This window comes from Chiloscyllium plagiosum, unplaced genomic scaffold (assembly GCF_037043375.1).
Source record: "Chiloscyllium plagiosum isolate Xiang-an unplaced genomic scaffold, Cpla_swu_hap1 HiC_scaffold_6, whole genome shotgun sequence".
Classification (NCBI taxonomy): domain Eukaryota; kingdom Metazoa; phylum Chordata; class Chondrichthyes; order Orectolobiformes; family Hemiscylliidae; genus Chiloscyllium; species Chiloscyllium plagiosum.
In genome coordinates, this window is record NW_028270144.1 from 34,386,153 (window position 1) to 34,406,592 (window position 20,440).

A 20,440-nucleotide genomic window follows, 5' to 3' on the forward strand; every position below is an offset into this window, starting at 1 on the left:
ATTTGTTTGTCCTCATAATTGAATCCTACATCCCCAATAATGGGTGAACCAACCTCTCTGAACGTAAAATATGTTACTGTTGAGTCACAAAATATATTTTATTGTTTTTATAACAGAGAAATAGAACAGAAAAAATACACATGGTTTGTCAATTTAGCAACTTCTAAAAATATCTTAATATTTGTAAGAAAAACTCTTGCCTACAATAGAGAGAGTGATAACGTATGCACATGCTTCAGTTTATAAAATAGTTTTTAAAAGCCCTACTTTTCTATTAATATAATATCTGCGAGACTGGTATGCCTAGATAGTTAGCATGTTGTTCAGAATAATGCCAACAGTACAGGTGTGAAACTCAGTCCAATTGATGGAGACTTGGGGTGTGCCTCCCCACCCTGCTGCTGAAAAGGAAAGCAATGGCAAGCCGTGGTGACACAATCCAAGAAAATGATGCAGGATCAAACAGCAGCAAATGATACCACTGTACCTCACCACCTAGGAACTACTTTCATTTGTGAACAAGTACAGTAGTTCAATGTCATCTAGCTGACTTCTGTGCCTAATTGCAAAGCAAAAACTGAGATACAGAGAGAACAGGACATGTATGTCCATAAACACTAAAGATAATGCCACAGAAAAACAATACATAGCATGCCTGGGAAGATAACTCCTTATCACCATAATGCAAAATGGAAATTATTTCCCCTTCTATATTGGAAGCACAGATTTATTTAATTAATTAATTATGGTATGGGAAATGAACAAGTACATTTATTTATTAATGTCTCATGTTTTGATGAGGAGTCACAGGACTCAAAGCGTCAACATTGCTTTCTTCCCACTGCTGATAGACCTGCTGAGTTTCTCCAGAAATTTCTATTTTTGTTTTAGATCTCCAGCATCCTCAGTTCTATGTTCTGTTTATTTCTATACCTGGAGTCACAAGAAAAAAAATATAAAATAAGATGCCATGATTTAATGCTTCTTACATAGAGTTAAAAATCACACAACACCAGGTTATAGTGGAAGCACTAGCTTCCAGAGCACTGCTTCTTCATCAGGTGTTTTTTTTTTTAGATTACCTACAGGCCATTTGGCCCAACAAGTCCAGACCACCCTCCAAAGAGTAATCCACCCAGACCCATTGCCCTACCTTACATTTACCCCTGACTAATGCACCTAACACTGTGGGCAATATAGCAGAGCCAATTCCCCTAATCTGCACATCTTTGGATTTTGATTGTAGGAGGAAGCTGGAGCACCCAGAGGAAACCCATGCAGACCTGGAGAGAATGTGCAAACTCCACACAGTCGCCTGAAGTGGGAATCAAACCCGGGTCCCTGGTGACATGACGTACCAGGGCTAACCACTGAGCTGCCCATGGAATGGAGTATAAGTTCGGTAAGAAACAGAATTTATAGCAAAGGTTTACAGTGTGATGCAACTGAAATTATTTTTGTAAAAAAACATGGATTGTTTGTTACATCTCTTGTTCAGTTTGTGTGGTTTTTAACTTTGTACACTCCAGTCCAACACCGGCACCTCCAAATCAATCTTACGTAAAGATTTCTATCATTCAGGTTTGAAAAATATTGATTCCAAATCATTTCACAACGTACAGAACAAGATTGTAATTTGAAAAACTTTATTTTTCTTTTCTCTTTGCATGTAATTCTTTACCATCCTACTGGGACCCAACTATCATGTCCCAACACTTTGAAATTTTCTTTCAAATGTTCCCACACCAAATACGTTTTGGTCACTGACAGCATTGAGTTATATCCTTCTTGAGCACACAAGGAAATAAAACATAATGGCTCAGAGCTTCTGATCATTGGTATTGGTTTCTTCAGCAAATACATGTCCTAAATGAATAAAACTGTCAGTGTTGAAATCTCCAACAGCTTCTCAAAGATTGACAGGAGGTGATGCTCATGAGTCTTTGTGTTGTTGGGAGTCCTCCTGCTTTACATTAGGGACATAGAGTGGAGGCTGCTGCCTGCAGGAGACCCGTACAATTGTAAATTAAAGTGTTCATGGACTTCCAGCTTAACGTTTATTCAGCAGTGCTGTGGAGTCCATCAATAATGTCTGTGTGTGCTGTGGTACATTGTTCCTCCTGTTTTCTTTTTTAAAGGACTGTTATTGTTCTTTTTTTTTCTCTTCAGCCCAATGGAGTTGGGCAAGTCGGAGGACATCCTCATGGGTCTGACTGAAGTTGCCATTGACAGATTCGGACATCATGCAGTGGTGGGGTTATAATTCCTGACTGCCTGGCTCTCTTCTGCAGTACATTGGAGACTGGGCACCCTTGGAGTGGTGGCCACCAGCAGTCTCAAAACTTTTAGAGAGGTTGCTAGGGTACATTATCTCCCCCAATGTTATTTTGACTTTGTTCCCTCCCTTGAGTTCTTACCTTTCTCCTTTTATTAGTGCTACACTACCATTGGTGGACAATGTTAGTTATTTGCTTACTTTGGTGATTGGGTGATTAGGTGGTGAGTTCATAAATTAAAACAAAAATCTGGTTTCGTGCTCTGGGGGATGGTTTCTGGAAGGAATCGATACAGGAGGGAAAGGTGGAAACTGGTATTTGTGCTAAACCAATATGTACAATGAAACCCTTACAAATCTCAAAAAGTCTCTTGTTGTCGAATTCAATATATGGACATTGGTCTATCAAACAAAAACATGTGCAAAAAAGACTAACACAATTTAAAGTCCAATTTGCATTCAGTACAACTAAGTTTTTATGTTTGAGTAACATAAAATTGTGCTGCAATTTGGCCCCATCCATGAAACTGTGGTTAGGTCTGTTGGCTGGTTGACAGGTTTTCAATGCAGACTGACACTAACCTCATGAATTCAATTCCCCCACCAGCAGATGTTACCATGAAGAACTCTCTTTCTCAACCTTTCCCTTCATCTGAGGCATGGTGGTCCTCAGATTAGACCACCACCAGCTATCTCTCTAATAAGAGAGCAGCCCTATGATCTGATAAGACTGTGGCATCCTTTATGATTACAGATTTTTTTGATAAGCCCATTTTCGGCTGTATTAGTCAAACTGCATTAATTGCACATGACCATTTAAATATAATAAGGGATATTTCTAAAACAATTTTTCTTTAAAATAATTATGTTCTAAGAGATTGCCCTATTCAGCCGATTCATGGCAAGGTTTGCCATTGGTGTATACACAAGGAAAACAATCGCAGTTTTGGGTGCAATTCGTGCCTGAATTGGCAAATTGCACCGCATCAGAAAAACTATTCCAACTTGCTTCAAATGATGAAAAAGACACCCATTGATCAGGTTCAGTATTTGTACAAATTAAGCAGCAAGTTTTTTTGTTGGGATTGAGATAAGTTGTGTCAGTGAAAAAGGCAAACAGACACTATTCCAACAAGAAATGTTGTTTTGAATTGCTTTCACTTGATTGTATTAATGAACAAAAACCAATCGGACACACATACAAATTCCCAAGTGTAGCAAACCTGGGTCGTCATGCTTTGACTGCAGCTGACACTTATTGCGAAATTATGCTGTATCATTACACATAAGACATTCCAATTCCTCTAATTAAAGGAGAAAAACCTTGTTGTTCATCTGCAGACTTTTCTGATTTACTGCAAATAAGCATGAGTTCCTGCCTTGGAGCATTATCTGCAAACTGCAGTCAGATGTAGGATCTGTCTAATCAGCCATGGGAACTGAGCCTTAATTAGACTGCTAGAACAAACAGGGCAGCACAGCGAATGAAAATTATTAGCCATCATGCCGAGTCCTGTTTCTAATTTTAAAGAGGAAATTAAATCATGCATTAATCAATCTCTAGCCCTGAGCGCAGCCAAGTTTTTTTTTAAATTAGAAAGTCCACCAACATAAAGAGGAAATCAACAGTGTATTTAGGGAAAACACATCCCCTCATGGGTAAGTGCAGCACAATGCAGCTGTATTGCAATGCTTTTTTTCTTGGTAGAAAATCCAAGATAAATAGTCAGCACCAGTTAAGGCACAGGGTTGATACACATGAAAGTAATCAGGGTTAAGCTTGGCTTAAGGCAGAGGAGACAATAAACACATGTTATAGGAAAGGCTAGCTGAAGAGGTAGCAAAAGTACAAAAAGATTTGGGTAGCAAAGAATGTTTTGTTGAAAAGAAAATGCAGTCTCTATTCCATTTCTGCCAATAGTGGATTGTTATATATCTGGTCATCTTCAAGGCATAGCCATAACAGCATTTGTAATTGTCACAGAGTAGTCAGGTAATAACTGAACAGGTCAAATGTTAAGTGTTGAAGCATTTTCCATGCCATTCCTCAACAGATGATGAATGGTTTTGAGATGGGTGATAGATATCAGTACTATTACTTTAACCGCAATACACCATCCACATCTTATAGATGTAGCTTTTGCAGTCTTAACACATGTTTGGAAAGCATTACAAAAAAATCACAAATGAAACTGTTCAAATACGAGAGGCTGTTCTATTGAACAGAAAAAAACCCCTTGAGTAACGTTTTGCAAGTTTGATCACCTTGTCAAGAATTGATAACATTATCTGGAACTCTGTCAACTATTTTTTAATGAGGGGACTTGTCAAGTTAGATTATACTGGCAAAATAATGTTTAGAAATAAATAAATCTGTACAGGCAACATATCTCATGCTAAAATGAAACAAAGAACTGCAGATGAGAGAGATCTGAAGCAAAAATAGAATATACTGGCGAAACTCAACAAGTCTGGCAGCATCTGTGGGGAGAAAGCCGAGTTCATGTTTTGAGTCTGGTGACTCTTCATAACTATTGTTATTAGCTAGGAAAACTGTTATTAATGTTGAAGATGAACTTGGAGGGTGAGGGGAAAGGAGGGTTGAGTGGATAGTTAGAAATGGAACTCAGAGGAAGTGAGATATGAAGGGGATAGGTAAACAAGGGGATTATGGATGGCAGGGCAGGACAGAAGAGAAGCTGAATAAATGAGAATGAGAGCTGAGGTTGGCAGAAAATAGGTAGTCTGTGTGTAAAGTAAACCATACAATGTGATAATAGGTCTAAGAATGGGGAAAATGGCTATCTGTGTGAAAAACAACACATGTCATAACAGGGCTAGGTGTGAGGGTGGGTTAAAAAAATGGATGGCCAGAATCAGACTTTCAAATTATTGAACTCAATGTTGAGTCTCAGTGACTGCAGGCCCCCAAGCGGAGGGTGAGATGTTGTTCTTTGAGCTTGCACTGAGGCTTACTGGAACACTGTGGCAGAAATGTTGGTGTGGGAACATGGTGGTGTGTTAAAGTGGCAAGCATCTGGAGGTCTAGGTCATTTTTATGGACAGAGCACAGGCATTCTGCAAAGCAGTCACCTAGTCTGCATTTCATTTCCCCAGTGTAAAAGACATCACACTGTGAACAGAGAATACAGTGGAATATGTAGAGTGAAGTACAGGTCAATCACAGTTTCACCTTAGATGGTGAGGAGGGAAGAGATAAACAGGTATTACAGCTTCTGCAATTGCATGGGAAAATGCTGTGAGTGTGAGGAAGTGTTGGGAATGGAGGAGGAGTGAACCAAGATGTCCTGGAGGGAATGGTCCCTGCAGAATGCTGACAAAGGAGGGGAGGAGAAGAGGTGTCTGGTCATGGCATCTTGTTGGAGATGATTAAAATGGCAGCTTATAATCCTTTGCTAATAATCTTTTGGATGGGGTGGCAAGTGAGGACTGTAGAAATAGTAACGGGAACAAAGAAATAGTGGAGGAACTGAATGGGTACTTTCTATCAGTCTTCATGGTGGACGATACCAATAGCATACCAGAACTTCAAGAGAGTCAGGGGGCAGAGGTGAGTATAGTGGCCATCCCTAAGGAGAAGCTGCTGGGAAAGTTGAAAAGTCTGAAGGCCGATAAATCATCTAGAACGGATGGACTTCACCCCAGAGTTCTGGAGGAGATTGCTGAGGAGATTATGGAGGCATTCATGGTGATCTTTGAGGAATCACTGCAGGGAATGTCAGGGAGGGTGCCAGAGGACTGGAGAATGGATAATGTAATTACCTGTTTAAAAAAGAATGGAGGGAGAAGACAGGAAATTAGTTGGTAAGATTTCAGAGTCCATTTGTGAGAATAAGATTGTGGAGCACTTGGAAGTGCATTGAGTCAGCATGGCTTTGACAATGGGAGGTCATGCCTGACAAATCTGTTAGAGTTCTTTGAGGAAATAATCAACAGGTTAGACAACGGATGAAACAGATTTGGATTTGCAGAAGGGCTTTGACAAATTGCTACAAAGGAGACTGCTAAATAAGAGGCCATGATGTTAGGGGCAAGGTACAGGCGTGGATAGAGGATTGGCTGACTGGCAGAGGGTAGAGAGTGAGGACGAAGAGTCTTTGCAGTGTCAAATGGTGACTAGTGGAGTTCTGCAAGGGTCGGTGTTGGGTCCACAGCAATTCCCATTATACATTAACAATCTAGACAAAGGAACCAATAGCATTATTGCTAGGTTTGCAGATGATACAAAGATAGGTGGAGGGGCAGCTAGCATTGAGGAAGTAGGAACATTGCAGAAGCTTGAAAATTGGGCAAAGAAGTGGCAGATGGAATATAATATGGGAAAATGTGAGGTAATGCATGTTGGGACGAAGAATAGAGGTGTAGACTATTTTTTTAAATGGAGAAAAGCTTTAGAAATCTGAAGCTTGGAAGACTTGGGAGACTTAATTCAGGACATCACTTAAAGTTGACATCGGTTTAGTTGGTGGTTAGGAAGTCAAATTGAAGGTTAGCATTCATTTCAAGAGGGCTAGAATACAAGAGCATTGATGTATTGCTGAGGCTGTATATGACTGTGATAGATTGCATTTGCAATATCATGAACAATTTTGGGCCCCATATCTAAGGAAGGATGTGTTGGCATTGGAGGAGGTCCAGGGGAGATTTACAAGAATGATCCTGAGGGTGAAGGACTTGTCATATGAGGAGTGGTTGACAACTCTGGGTCTGTACTGGATAGAGTTTAGAAGGATGAGTGGGAATTTGATTGGAACGTACAGAATACTGAGAGGCCTGGATAGAGTGGACATGGGGAAGATGTTTCCTCCAATAGGAGAGACTTGGGGTGAAGGGCTGACCCTTTAGAACTGACCTTAGAAGGAAATTCTTCAGCCAGAGGGTGGTTAATCTGTGGAGCTCATTGTCACGAAAGGCAATTGAGGCCAAGTTGTTGACTATGTTTAAGGTTGACTGAAATAGGTTTTTGATTTATAAGATGATCAAGGGTTATCGTGAGATGGTAGGAGGATGGGGTTGAGAAAGATATAGACTCATAGAGATATAAGCATGGAACCAGATCCTTCGGTCCAACCCGTCCATGCCAACCAGATATCCTAACCTAATCCAGTCCTATTTACCAGCCCTTGGACCATATCCCTCAAAACTCTTCTTATTCATGTCGCATCCAGATCCGTTTTAAATGTTGTAAATTTTAAAATGTTGTAATTGTACTAGACTCCACCACTTTCTCTGGCAGTCATGATTGAATAGTGGAGCAGGCTTGATGGATCAAATAGCATAATTCTGCTCCTATATCTTATGGTCTTAAGAACCAGAAGGATTCTACTTTTGTTGTGGGAGAGGTTAGGGCAGGAGTGCAGGAGATGGGTTCAACGGCTAAGGGCCCTGTCACCATAATATAGGGAATCCACGATTGAGAAAAAAAACTAGACATTTCTGATGCCCCTCTGCGGAAGATGACATCATAAGAATAGATACGACAGAGAGGAAGAAACTGGAGAATGAGAAGTAGTCCTTGTAGGAAGCACAATGTGAAAATGTAAGTCCAGGTAACTGTGGGAATCAGTGAGTTTGTAATGTGGATATCACTGGCTAGCCTATCTGCAGAGATGGAAGCAGAGATGTTGAAGAAGGGAAGGGAGGAGTCAGAGATGATCTATGCGAAGGTGAGGGCAGGGAGGAAATTAGAATTGATCAATTTTTCCAATTCCAAACGAGAGAGCAAAGCAGCAGCGATGATATCATTGAGGTCCCAGAATGGGTGGGGCCCAGAGTAGGACAGGAGTAAGGAATGTTGCACATACCTCACAAAGAGACATGCCGAAATGGAGCCCATGCCCACACATGGCCACTCCTTTGATCTGAAGGAAGTGAGAGGAGTTAAAGGAGAAGTTACTGAAGGTGAGGTGGAGCATGGCCTGATGGAGGAGGGTGGAGGTGGATGGGGACAGTTCAGGCCTTTGTTGCAGGAAGAAGTGGAAAGCCTGGAGACCATCCTGATGGTGGATGGTCGTTTTGAGGATTGCACATCCTCAGTAAAGAGGAGGTGGCTGGCGCCCGTGAACTGGAAATTCTGAAATTAATATAAAACATCTGAAGCATTGCAGATGTAAGTGGGAAGAGACTGGGCAAGGGGAGAAAAAATTGATTTGAAGTAGGAAGAAATAAGTTCTATGGGGCAGGAACATGCAGAAACAATGTGTCTGCCCAGTTAGTCCTGTTTGTGGATTTTGAGGAGAAGGTAGAAGTGAGCTGTGAGGAGTTGGGGGAATGTGAGCTGGGAGGCAAACAGAGGGGAGATCATCAAATGAACTGAGGTTGGTAGTAGTGGTCTGATGATTGATGATGGAGCCCTGGTCCAGGGGGAGATAGGAGGTGGTAGTCTAGAACTGATGCTTAGACTCTGCAATATAGAGGTGAGTAGACCAGACAACAACAGTACCACCCTTGTCAGCAGGCTAAGTGACAAAGTCAGGATTTGATCTGAGAGCATGGAGTGCAATCAGTTCAGAGGAAGATAGGTTTGAATAGATTTTTAAGGCTTTTGTCTCTTTGCACTGTCCCATCCAGCAGGACCTCCCAGCCCATGCCTGCAAAGTGGGATGCCGATTTACCCAGCTGCCATGTGTTGGACAGTTATCCTGAACTGAATAGCACATCACTACACTGACCGTGCTGGTCTGGGTGCATAATTGCCAATTGCAACATATCCCAGTTGTAACTAGTTGTTCTGCGAACGGCATATGATAAGAGGGGCTGGAATTGGATGTGAGCAAGGCAATGGGAGGAGGGACAGTGATAGTTACTGAGATAAATTTGGTGAGATAGGATGAGAAAATTCAAGCTTTGCAGTGGAAATTCGACAAAAGTTTCAACACAACTTAGATTTGACTAGTTTTGAGAAGATTTGTAGCTTAGGTTGAGATTCTGGATGTAGGTTTGCTCACTGAGCTGGAAGGTTCATTTTCAGATATTTCGTCACCATACTAGGTAACATTTTCAGATTTAACTCATGAAGTAAGATTCAGCCCTCCATGTGCACCAGATCTTGGGATTCCTGACTTATTCCGAACTGTTCACTGCAAGGGAGGTACTGTCTGTCACGGGGAAAAAACTGGGCCAAATTCTTCCATTTGTAGCCTGTTGTTCACAATGTCATTTTAACTTCTCATCCATATGCTCAGTGCCCTCCCATCATTCATTACCTCTCAAAACACTGACTTTACAATTCTCTTTCCATTTCAAGATCCCTCCAGGGTCTTACTCTACTCTATCTCTGCAATCTTTTCCGAGTGGACTATTGGCCCTTCGTCATCCTAATGACAGTGGCAGACCCAAATTCTGAGCCCTGGAATTTTAGTTTTTTAAGACTGTGCTCACTTTATTTTCCATCTTAAAGAAACGTGCAGGAAACCCATGTCTTCAGGTATTTTCTACAACCATTGTCACACTTCCTGTTTGGTAGTCCCTCATCATTAGCAAAGTTACTATATGAAGAATGAAATAGTTTTTTTTATTTTGTATATACACTTTATTCATAAAAATATCAAAAGTCACTGAAGCAGTTTAGTTCTCTACGGTAGCATAAGATGGAACACACAACAAACAACAAACAAGTCAAAGGTACTTCTTGTGCAAGATTGCGTTTAAATCTATTTGTGGCACTGGGAAGGTGCAATAACTAAACAGACCCCCATTTACTTCAACAGAAAGCCCTCAATGATCTTTCCCCACTGCGCCTTGGCATTTGCTGTCCCAAGGTTTAGTGCATCCTTCAGCACCTAGTCCTGGACCTTGGAATACTTCAGTTTGCAACACTGAGTTGAGGTCAACTCCTTGACCTGGAAGACCAACGAGTTTCGGGCTGACCAAAGAGCATCTTTCACTGAGTTGATGGCTGTCAGGCATCGTCAATGTTTGGCTTGGTGTGCATCGTGGGGAACAAACCTTGGAGCACAGAGTCCTGCGTCATGGAGCTGCTCAGGCCGAACCTCGACAAAAACCATAAAAGAATGAAATAGTTTTCATTGTTGACATTTTGAAAGCTAACAGCTTCCTGAAGGCTTCAAGTAGCAATGTATATCTTGTGGACTGAGCTATATGAACTCTAGCTTGAGCTGGGTTAACTGAAGTCAAAACAGTTTATATAGTGCTTCAAACATGTTTTGAATATCCCAAAATGTCTTGCATTTAATAAGTTACTTTCGAAGGGCAACCATTCCTAACATGACAAATACAACAACCAATTGTATCCATCAGGGCCTGTCAGTGAGCATATGAAATGAATAAGCAATTAATCTTTTTTACAGCATCATTTGAGAGACAAAATGTTGATCAGAGCACTTCTAATGGGGCCATGCAATCATTTTGTTTACCTGAGTAAGCAGACATTAGCTAATACCTTAACCACAGACACAATATTTTGGTGAGCATTAGTAGCTCTGTTAGAGGGAAGTGATGGTTAGTCTGTCAAGAACAATGCTTAGGACTCCTCTTTGACTGGTCTTGCTGGAATGAGTGTGGATGTTGAATGAGGTTATAAAGTCAAAATTTACATGACCCTGGTTATAGCCCAACAGGTTTATTTGAAACCACAATCTTTCGGAGCCCTGGTTCCTTTCTCCGGTAGCTGGTAAGTTGGAATACATCGCACACAGCATTTGTAAGTAAAAGATCAAAGGGTCATACAACTTATGCAAATATATTGAACAAACCTGGATGGCTATTCAGTGTTCAATCAGTTATACTGGAGGTGCAGGTTTCAATTGATTAATATGTTAATCCCAGCATTTTTTTCAAGTCACTCCCCCCAAGATAACTTCAGGTTTTATCAGAAGAAAGATGACACCTCGGGTCAGACATTGCATTTTAGGTGTGAGACCATGTTTCAAGTCTGTTTGCATCTCAACCTGGAATCAGACTGATTATATTTCCAAAGTGACTTAATTTAAATCCCTTCTAGGATTTACATATTAATCAATCGAAACCTGCACCTCCATTCTAACTGATTAAAGGCTTATTAGCCATCTACGTTTGTTCAGTACATTCACATAAGTTGTATGACCCTTTAATCTTTTACTTATAAATTCTGTGTCCAATGTGTTCTGTCTCACGAGCTGCCTGAGGAAGGAGTGGTGGCTTTGAAAGCTTGCGGTTTCAAATAAACCTGTTGGACTATAACCCGGTGTCGTGTGATTTTTCACTTTGTCCACTCCAGTCCAACACTGCCACCTCCACATCATGGTTATAAAGGATGCTGACAATCATCTTCTAGGCTGACATACAAAGTATGCCATTTGAGTGAGATACCAAAGTAGGAAAAGTTGATGCAAATTCCTGTTTTGAAGTGAAGGAAATGAAAGGAGAGAGGAAGGGAATAACTGAGGGGGGAAAAGTGATGTGATCTTGTGTAGCTAGGTTATAATATCTGAGGCAAGAAAACCCTTCATCCTGAGCATTACCAAAATGCCTGAAAGTGAATGTAGGCACTGCCGTGTACACATGTTCATTAGTAACATGTTTAACATCAAGCTTGAGCTCCTCATTTATGGCGTGAATGACCCTTAATATAATGACTGTGACCCATTTGGACTGAGGCACAGTCTGACTGTGTCTACTGCTGGAATGTGAACTCCTCATTAAAATTTATTAAAGGAAAGAAGCCAGTCTCTGACCCCTGATTTCTACTAACGTGTTTGCACATACTTTACTCATTCTTTCTTTGGCATTAACCGAGTTTCTGGTGTTTATCAGATAAATTTAGACTGAGTGAAGCATTGTTTGCAAAACAGTAATGATTTCTATGAAGCTGAATGACAATAAAAAGTGCAAGGGAGTCTTTTCTAAATTATGGCATCATTATTGTTGTGCAGCTAATCATATATTAAAGTAAATGTTTTCAGAGAAATTTGTTGTTAATTTCAGGATCATTTTCTTTATTGGAAACCAACCAGTTCAAACTATATTCTACCTCTGCCATAATTCAATTAGCATTTTGCTGAATTATTATGAATTAATAATGAGATAGGATTGGCTTAGATCTTTTTAAATCCACAATTAGACCAATACACTTATGTATTATTAACTTAATTACCATATCCTAATAATTATCCCACATGTCCTTAGGCTTCAAGATGAATGGATTTTCAGGCACGTCTTTGAAAACAGCGTAGTGGAGAAATGCCATCATCCTCCCTGATTTCAGCCAAGCTAAGTGGCTAAAGTCTCAGCACAAAAGATTCCTATATGGATCAGCACTATCTCCTCTGCTGCTAGTAAAGTATTTCTCCTGAGATAATGTTCTGAGTTCAAATCCCAATCAGGGTGTGAGCAACCAAAACTAAATGCAGTACTGAGAGATTGGTAAAATGTGAGGCTGGAAATCACAGCAGGTCAGGCAGCATCGGAGGAGCTGGAAAGTTGGCGTTTCATCAGGACTGGTAAAGAGTCCTGACCGGAAACATTGACTTTCCTGGTCTCTATCATGGCTTTCCAGCTCCACATTTTATCGACTTTGACTTCCAGCATCTCATACTACTGAGATGTGTTGTCCTGTCAGATGCGCTATTTTTCAGATTTTAAAGTGAAGTCCTCTAAGTTGGCGGTACCACTTAGAAGATGTGTATTTGCAGTTATTTTTTGCCCATATTTATTACTCAACCAAAGTCAGAAATCAGGTGTATGCAAATTGGCTATTATGTTTCCTACCTTGCAATGGGTGATTACACTTCAAAAATGCTTTATTGGTTCTAAAACACTTTGGGATATCCTGTGATTATGGAAGATATTTTAGAAATGCAAGCTTTTTTTTTCATTTTAATGGATTTGATAAACTGATTTTGAAGTTGCTCTGCATTGCTCATCTTCTTCAGCATTCTCCTTGAGTGTTTACATTCATTATCTCTTGCTGCTCAAAGCCGAATAAGGACCAGGGAAGATATTGACACCGCTATGACAACCAATGAGTGCTGATAGGGAGGAGCTTATGATGTTAATTTACAGGAATCTCAAAACTCATGAATGAAATATCCAGTTAACTGGGTTTTTCTGTGTAAGTCTCCAGTCAACAAGTGGATGTTGGTTATAAATTAAAGAAAAGCTTGTAAATTACATGACAGTTAATTAGAGCTCTCTTGTCTCCAGACATAAGTAATAGAGGAAGAAACACAATCATCCCCATTGGGACCAGGATTTGTGGTTTCCTATATACTCCCAGGGAAGCCGGTTAGATATCTTAATTGGCAGTAGTGACCAGTTACCTTCTTGTTTTTAAGGGATATAAGCTAATAATTATTAGTAGTATTGTCTTAGTAATTAAATCAAAATAAGGGAACATTGCAAAGTTGGGGGTACCATCTACTGGTTTCCCCTTCCAGGTGGACATAAACGATCTGATAACACAATTTTTCAAAGAGGAGCAGAACTCTGGTCAACATTTATCCCTCAATCAACATCATAAAAAACAGATCATCTATTTGTAAAAGCTTGCTGTGAATAATTGCAGCCGAATTTCTCACATTGCAACAATTCATTGGCTGCAAAGCCTTTGGGTCAACCACCAGCCACAAATAGAAATGCTGAGATTTTTCTTATTTGGCACACTCCTTTTTTTTTTCAGATTGATTGAGCAGATGCACTTTAAGCATAATGTTTAAAATAATTCTCTTTCTGCATCCTTTTTGTGAAAATATGGCCAACTGATCCTGAAGACGAACTCAGAGCTGTCTTGGTGTCCTGGCTAACATTTGTCTCTCATTCTGTACCAACAAAAGAACATTCAGTCATCAGTGATTTCATCTTCTGGAGGCTTGGTGTATTGAAAGTGACTTATGTATTTGCCGTTAGATTGGCTCCTACTGTACTTCATTGTACATGAGCGATGTTTTATGGACTATATTAAAAATTTAAAACTTGAATAACGGATGCATCCTTTCAACAGGCTAATAACCACATTCAAAGGAGACCTATGAACTCCAGAATTGTTACAGAAATATTGACATTATTTCCATGAGCATGGATTAAAAAAATCAAAATATTAAAGCCAAGTTTAAACCTAGCCAGACCCCTTGGTAGGGGGATATCCTGTGGATGGACTGAATAAATGCAAGAGAGAAAAGGAGAGAATCCAACTGCATTTGCAGGCGCCTCTGGACACAGTTCTTAGGAGGTTTTGGTGATGTAGACAGAATAGCGCTAACTGGACCCAAACCCTTGTTTCACATGCACTGAGGCGGCAGAGAATGTATGTGAGAATTTGGACCCAGCCAATGATGACCACACTGAGGCTTGGTTACTTAGAAGGATGATGCAGACCTGGTAGAAAGATGTCCAGGAGTTAAGAGCATCCTAAACAAAGCAAGGGAGTTAAGGTAAATCGGATGAACACAGGAAATATGGGTCCGAACCCTGCCTACCTCAACCCCACAAACCCTAATCCCGTAGGCTGACACTCAGGCCCTGTGTAGTGGAATGAAAGGAGAGACAGAAATAGGGGAAGCTACTGCAAGAGCTATCCACCCCCATATGTCTCTCCTGCTGGAAGTGGTAGGGACCTACAACAGAGAGGACCTAGGCAGCAGCTGCCGCAGGTACAGTGCTGTAAATGTAGGCACGATGAAAGGCACCCCATCAGCAAGTACCATCACAGGAATGAGAACAGAGACCCTGAAACTTGCCACTAGAGGATTGGACAAAACATGCCACAGTAAATTTAGTGGGGGAGATGACACATTTCAGCCCCATGTATCCTCATTCGGAGATAGACCCCAGAGTGTGATGGTACTAAGCCTCTCTACACTAGGCATGTGACATGAAGTGGGATAGTATAGGCCAGTGTCTGGTAGAAGGTGACATAGGGGGCTGCCCTGGTGAGTTCCTATGGGAGAAAGGGAGATCCAGAACTACCCTTAACACATCCAGCAATTTAGACAATAGATGGCGCGCCCCTTGGAAGATTGTCCTTAGCAGTTTCATAGGGCATCTACAGGAGGGACCAGCCATGAAAACAGTGAAAAGGAAGAAGCAGAATGTGGTTAATTATGATGAGAAGGTGAACCAGAAGGGCAGCGGGGCATGCTGCAGGTCACTCGGCCAGCAACATTCATGCCTCTCATTTACCCAGGTCTTCATTCTGTTATGGATAAGGCAAGCCCCACAGTGTATAAACTTTTCCTGGACATCAGGAAGACTGGATGGTATCATGTGAACCAATTAAAGACACACAGAGCCCAGAGTAATAGTCACCAGTTCCACCCATTTTTAGAGGAATTGGATGAAGCAGACCCTGATCCTAATGCTGTGGCCCCAAATGATCCAGTTCCAGCCCCAATCACTCCTCCTGATCCTGATCCAGTTCTAGTCCCAATTACTGGTCCCAATCTTGTTCCAGTCCAAGTCTCTGTTCCCAATTCTGATCCAGTTCCAGTCCTAGTCATTGCTCCCGATCCTGATCCAGTTTCTGTTCCAATCACTGCTCCTGATCTTGATCCAGTCCCAGTCCCGGTCACTGTTCCTGATCCTGGCCCAGTTCCAAACCCAGTCTCTGTTCCCGATCCTGATCCAGTTCCAGTCCCAGTCACTGTTGCCAATTCCGATCTAGTATCAATCCCAATCACTGTTCCTGATCCTGATCCAGTTCCAGTCCCAGTCTCTGTTCCTAATCCTAATCCAGTATGATCCCAATCACTGTTCCCGATCCTAATCCAATTCCAGTCCCAGTCTTTGTTCCCGATCCTGATCCAGTTCCAGTCCCAGTCTCTGTTCCTGATCCTGATCTAGTCCCAATCCCAGGCACTGTTCCTGATCCTGATCCTGGGCAGGTCCCAATCACTGTTCCTGATCTTGATGCAGTGCCGTTCCCAGTCACTGTTCCTGGTCGTGATCCTGGGAAAGTCCCAATCACTGATCCAGGCCCTGACCCTGAGCACTGTCCCTTCTGAGGAGTCAACCTGACAGCTGGCCTCGCCCTCCCTGGTTTGGGATAGGAAGGCCTCTGTTGCAGCAGCCCTAGTGTGAAAAAGGTGGACGAAGGTAGTCCACCCGAGGAAGCGTCCAGTGCAGTGCCTACCCAGAGGCCATGAAAGAGACACAGTCGCTTTCCTGAGGCATTCACTGCAGCAGTCCAACTGAGACATCGTGAAGGAACGAGTCCCTGTTAATCAGAGCCCTCCCCTCTGGGAAGGGAGCCTCCCTCAGCACATGTATGGGCGCAGTGAGCCCTATCCAGATACTAACCCTACCCTAGTCCTGAGGTCAACGCATCCTCAACTACTCTTCATCTCATTTCCATTTTCTTTCAATAGCCAGAGCCAGTCATCTCTGTTAGTCTTTTATCTGGTCATTTGCATCCACAATCCCTAGGCAGGTATCCACATTGGTCATACAAGAGCAGGGACCCCTGTTCTCACAACCTGCCATCATATCACCAAAGTATCGATGACCAGCATGCCACAACACAGTTTGCTTTGATTGGTAACCATCATTACTCTGCACCCTTCCAAAATCTGCGAACCTCTCCATAATTTTTCATATTTATAACATCACAACACCGTTCCCATGAGATTCATTGAATTTTTTAACATTTCAACCACTTTTTGTCCTTTTATCATTCTCATTGTCATTTCTATAATATCACTCTGTTGCTAGTTGACTTAAAATCGTTTTTTACTCATTAAACTTTTCTCAATGGTGTCCACTCACCAACTCACTCCAACTCAAAACTTTGGGTTGAATCCCCGAAGATCTGGTCAGGAGAAATTGATACCTGAACAAAATTGGCGATTAGAGAATATAAAGAGGAACTGGGTAGAACCAGTTATTAAAGAACAACATTTAAACAGTGGGGAAAAGATTTGATAAAGGAGCATAGCTCACCAATACATTGGGAGAAAGTGAGTACTGCAGATGCTGGAGATCAGAGTCAAAGAGTGTGCTGCTGGAAAAGCATCTGAGGAGAAGGAGAATCAACATTTTGAGCATAAGCTCTTTATCAGGAATGAGGGGGTGGCCCAAGGGGGCTGAGAGACAAATGAGAGGGATGTAGGGCTGGGGGGAAGGTAGCTGAGAATGCAATAGCTGGATGAAGTTGGGTGTGAAGGTGATAGGTCGGAGAGGAGGATGCAGTGGATAGGTGGGAAGGAAGATGGATGGGTAGGACAGGTCAAGAGGGTGGTGCTGAGTTGGAAGGTTGGAGCTGGTTTAACATGGGGGGGCAGGGAAATGAGGAAATTTGTGAAATCCATATTGATCTTGTGTGGTTGAAGGATCCCAAGGCAGAAGATAAGGCGTTCTTCCTCCAGGCGTCTGGTGGTAAGGGTTTGGTAATGGAGGAGGCCCATGACCCACATGTCCTTGGCGGAGTGGGAGGGGGAGTTAAAGTGTTCAGCCATGGGGTGGTGTGGCATCTCCAGGACACACGTACGAAACAATCCCACCACCCTGTAGCCAAACAGTTTCAGTCCCCCTCCTAATCCACCAAGGACATACAGGTCCTGACCCTCCTCCACCTATTGCATTCTCAGCTACCTTCCCCCAGCCCCACCTCACTCCCATTTATCTCTCCACCCCATTGGGCCACTCCTTCATCCCTGATGAAGAGCTTACGCTCGAAACGTTGATTCTCCTACTCCTCGGATGCTCCCTGACCAGCTGTGCTTTTCCAGCAGCAAACTCTTAACTGTACATTGTATGTCTCCGTGAGTGGGAGTACTCTGGAGATGGTAATCCATATAGGTATTAAATAAGATTGTGACAGATGTCACCTTGACCTCTTTCAGGAATCAAGCGATATACAGTAGATAGCTCTTCTTGTTATTGTCTATTTCAACTTTGGGAGGCCAGTCAAACCAGGAGAGAACTACCTTGGCTGCATATGGGTCTCTCCTGTCAGAGCTACCAAGTGCAATGATGGTATTTTGTGGTTCCATCAGGCCAACACTATAATGAATGGATGTAACAATCAACAAGTGGTATGTAGGACAATACATTATGAGCTCAAGGCCTTGTTATATTAAAGTGTCAAAATCTTGGGTGACTAGTGGGGATTCTCCTCCAATAGGTGCACTGAGTTGCGATGTTTGGCCATTGGTCTGGAAAACAGATTTGAGTTAGGTCAAAGATGTCCCAAAAAACTCATAGATAACATATAATTTGTGTATGATGTAAGGAACTGGGGGCTTGGTTTGATCATTTGGTTGGACAGCTCATTTATGATGCAAAGTAATGCAAGAGCTTGGGTTCAGTTCTTGCACTGGCTAAGATTACCATGAAGAACTCTCCTTCTCAACCTCTCTCCTCACCTGACACACAGTAACCCTCAGGTTAAACCACTACCAGTTTAATCTTTCTCTGAGGGGAGGCATTGGCCCAGTAGTATAATTGCTAGACTTTTAATCCAGAGACCAAGGTAATATTCTGGGGACCCTGATATGAATCCCAGCATGACAAATGGTGATGCTTAAATTCAATAAAAAAAACTAATGATGACCAATTGGTTGTTGGAAAAACCCATCTGGTTCATCTATAGGGACATTGTTACCTGGTCTGGCCTACACGTAAGTCCAGATCCATAACAATGTGATTGACTTTTAACTACCCTCAAGGAAATTAGGGATGGGCAATAAATGCTGACCTACCTCACGACGCCAGCATCTCATGAAAAAAGAATTGTAAAAGAGGGCCAAACCCAGCTGCAAGTACACCCGTTCATGCCTGTCTGAGAATTACGTCAGGACTGCAAAATGGGTTGGTTTTAAAATACAATTATTGGCAAAATTCTATATGACAGCATCCACCATGAATTGGTACCTGTGGGGTTAGACATTTCTGGAATGCAACTGCCAGAGTGGTGCCCTTCTCAATTTCCAAATCTGTACCTCAATTTCACACATAGACTACTGGGATGGAAAGTGGGGATTGATACAGGTAAGGCCAGACTCAGAGCGGTGGAATGTAGTAAAAGAGATATAATTGACAATTTGGCAACAGTTAACAGAGCAGGAGTGTCCAGAGGATTTTAACTCAATATGCTTAACAAGCCTTGGATAAAATCAATCAAGATAATTGTTAAGATGCTGAAGGAACCTTATAGAACTAAGTTCAGGAGGAATTTCTTCAGGCAAAGGATGGTGAATCTGTGGACCTCATTGCTGCAGAGGACTGTTGAAGTCAAGTCATTGAGTGTCTTTAAGACAGAAATGGGCAGTTCTTGATTAGTCAGGGGATCAGGTTTATGGGGAGAAGGCAGGACAATGGGGTTGTGAAATGTTTCAGCTATAATTGAATGGTGGAGTAGACTCGATGGGTTGAATGGCTTAATTCTCCTCCAATATTGTATGGTCTTATGGAAATTAAAGGAGAATCGGGTTGGCCAACACTTGGTGCTAGAAGGGCACGTCAGACCAATAAATGAAATAATCTAAGGAAAAATGGACAATGACAGCAGGGAGCAGAATCAAATCCTGTGGCGTATCTGTGGGCAGTAGCTGATAGAATAGTTGAGGAAGAAACTCTAGCTGACTATCCAAGGACAGATCTCATCTTGGATCAGTGACAAGCAAATAGAGCAATTGTGCGCCAGGAAGAGACACTCCAATATTTTGGATTGACAGTCATGGCAACTAACCAAGGTCTGTTTTGACCACAACTACAAGGGAACTGTAGGAAAGGCCTTCAGCATGGTATCAGGCCCCTCAATCATAACTCTGAACATAAATGGATTAAAGGTCTTTGAGGTTGAAACTATCAGCAGTATCCAAGAGGGAATGTGGTTAGAATATGATGGCATCCCATTGTACACTATTGAAAAAGAGGGATGGCTTGTAGGTACCACTCTGGATAAATGTCAGCAAAACAATGTGTAAATATGTGCCCCTATTCTGTGTATTCAAAAGAACATACTTTGTGGGGGTTTTGGGCAAGCACTAATTGAAACTGTACCATAGAAATCTGGAACTTAGACATGGACATTACCCAAGTTGCAACAGAGAGAAAGAACAATACTGCATCACAATTTCCCTAAAACACTATCAATACAGACCCTTCATCTGTGATCCACAACGCCATTTTCAGCATTAAGTTCAATATACTATGTAGGGTAAAACTAATTGAACTCATATACATATTCAGGAGAAGTGAGGTCTTTGTTCA

At 41.8% G+C, this 20,440-nt stretch overlaps 1 long non-coding RNA gene across 1 annotated transcript in view; it reads left to right on the plus strand.

Annotated features, from left to right (window-relative positions):
- LOC148149741 (uncharacterized) overlaps positions 1-20,440 on the plus strand; it is a 461,686-nt gene that overhangs the window by 141,202 nt on the left and 300,044 nt on the right. Inside the window, exons 2-3 of the long non-coding RNA XR_015757412.1 lie at positions 1,247-1,402; positions 2,170-3,706. This is a non-coding gene — a long non-coding RNA (uncharacterized LOC148149741). Of the gene's footprint in view, positions 1-1,246; positions 1,403-2,169 lie in introns of the transcript that reaches the window.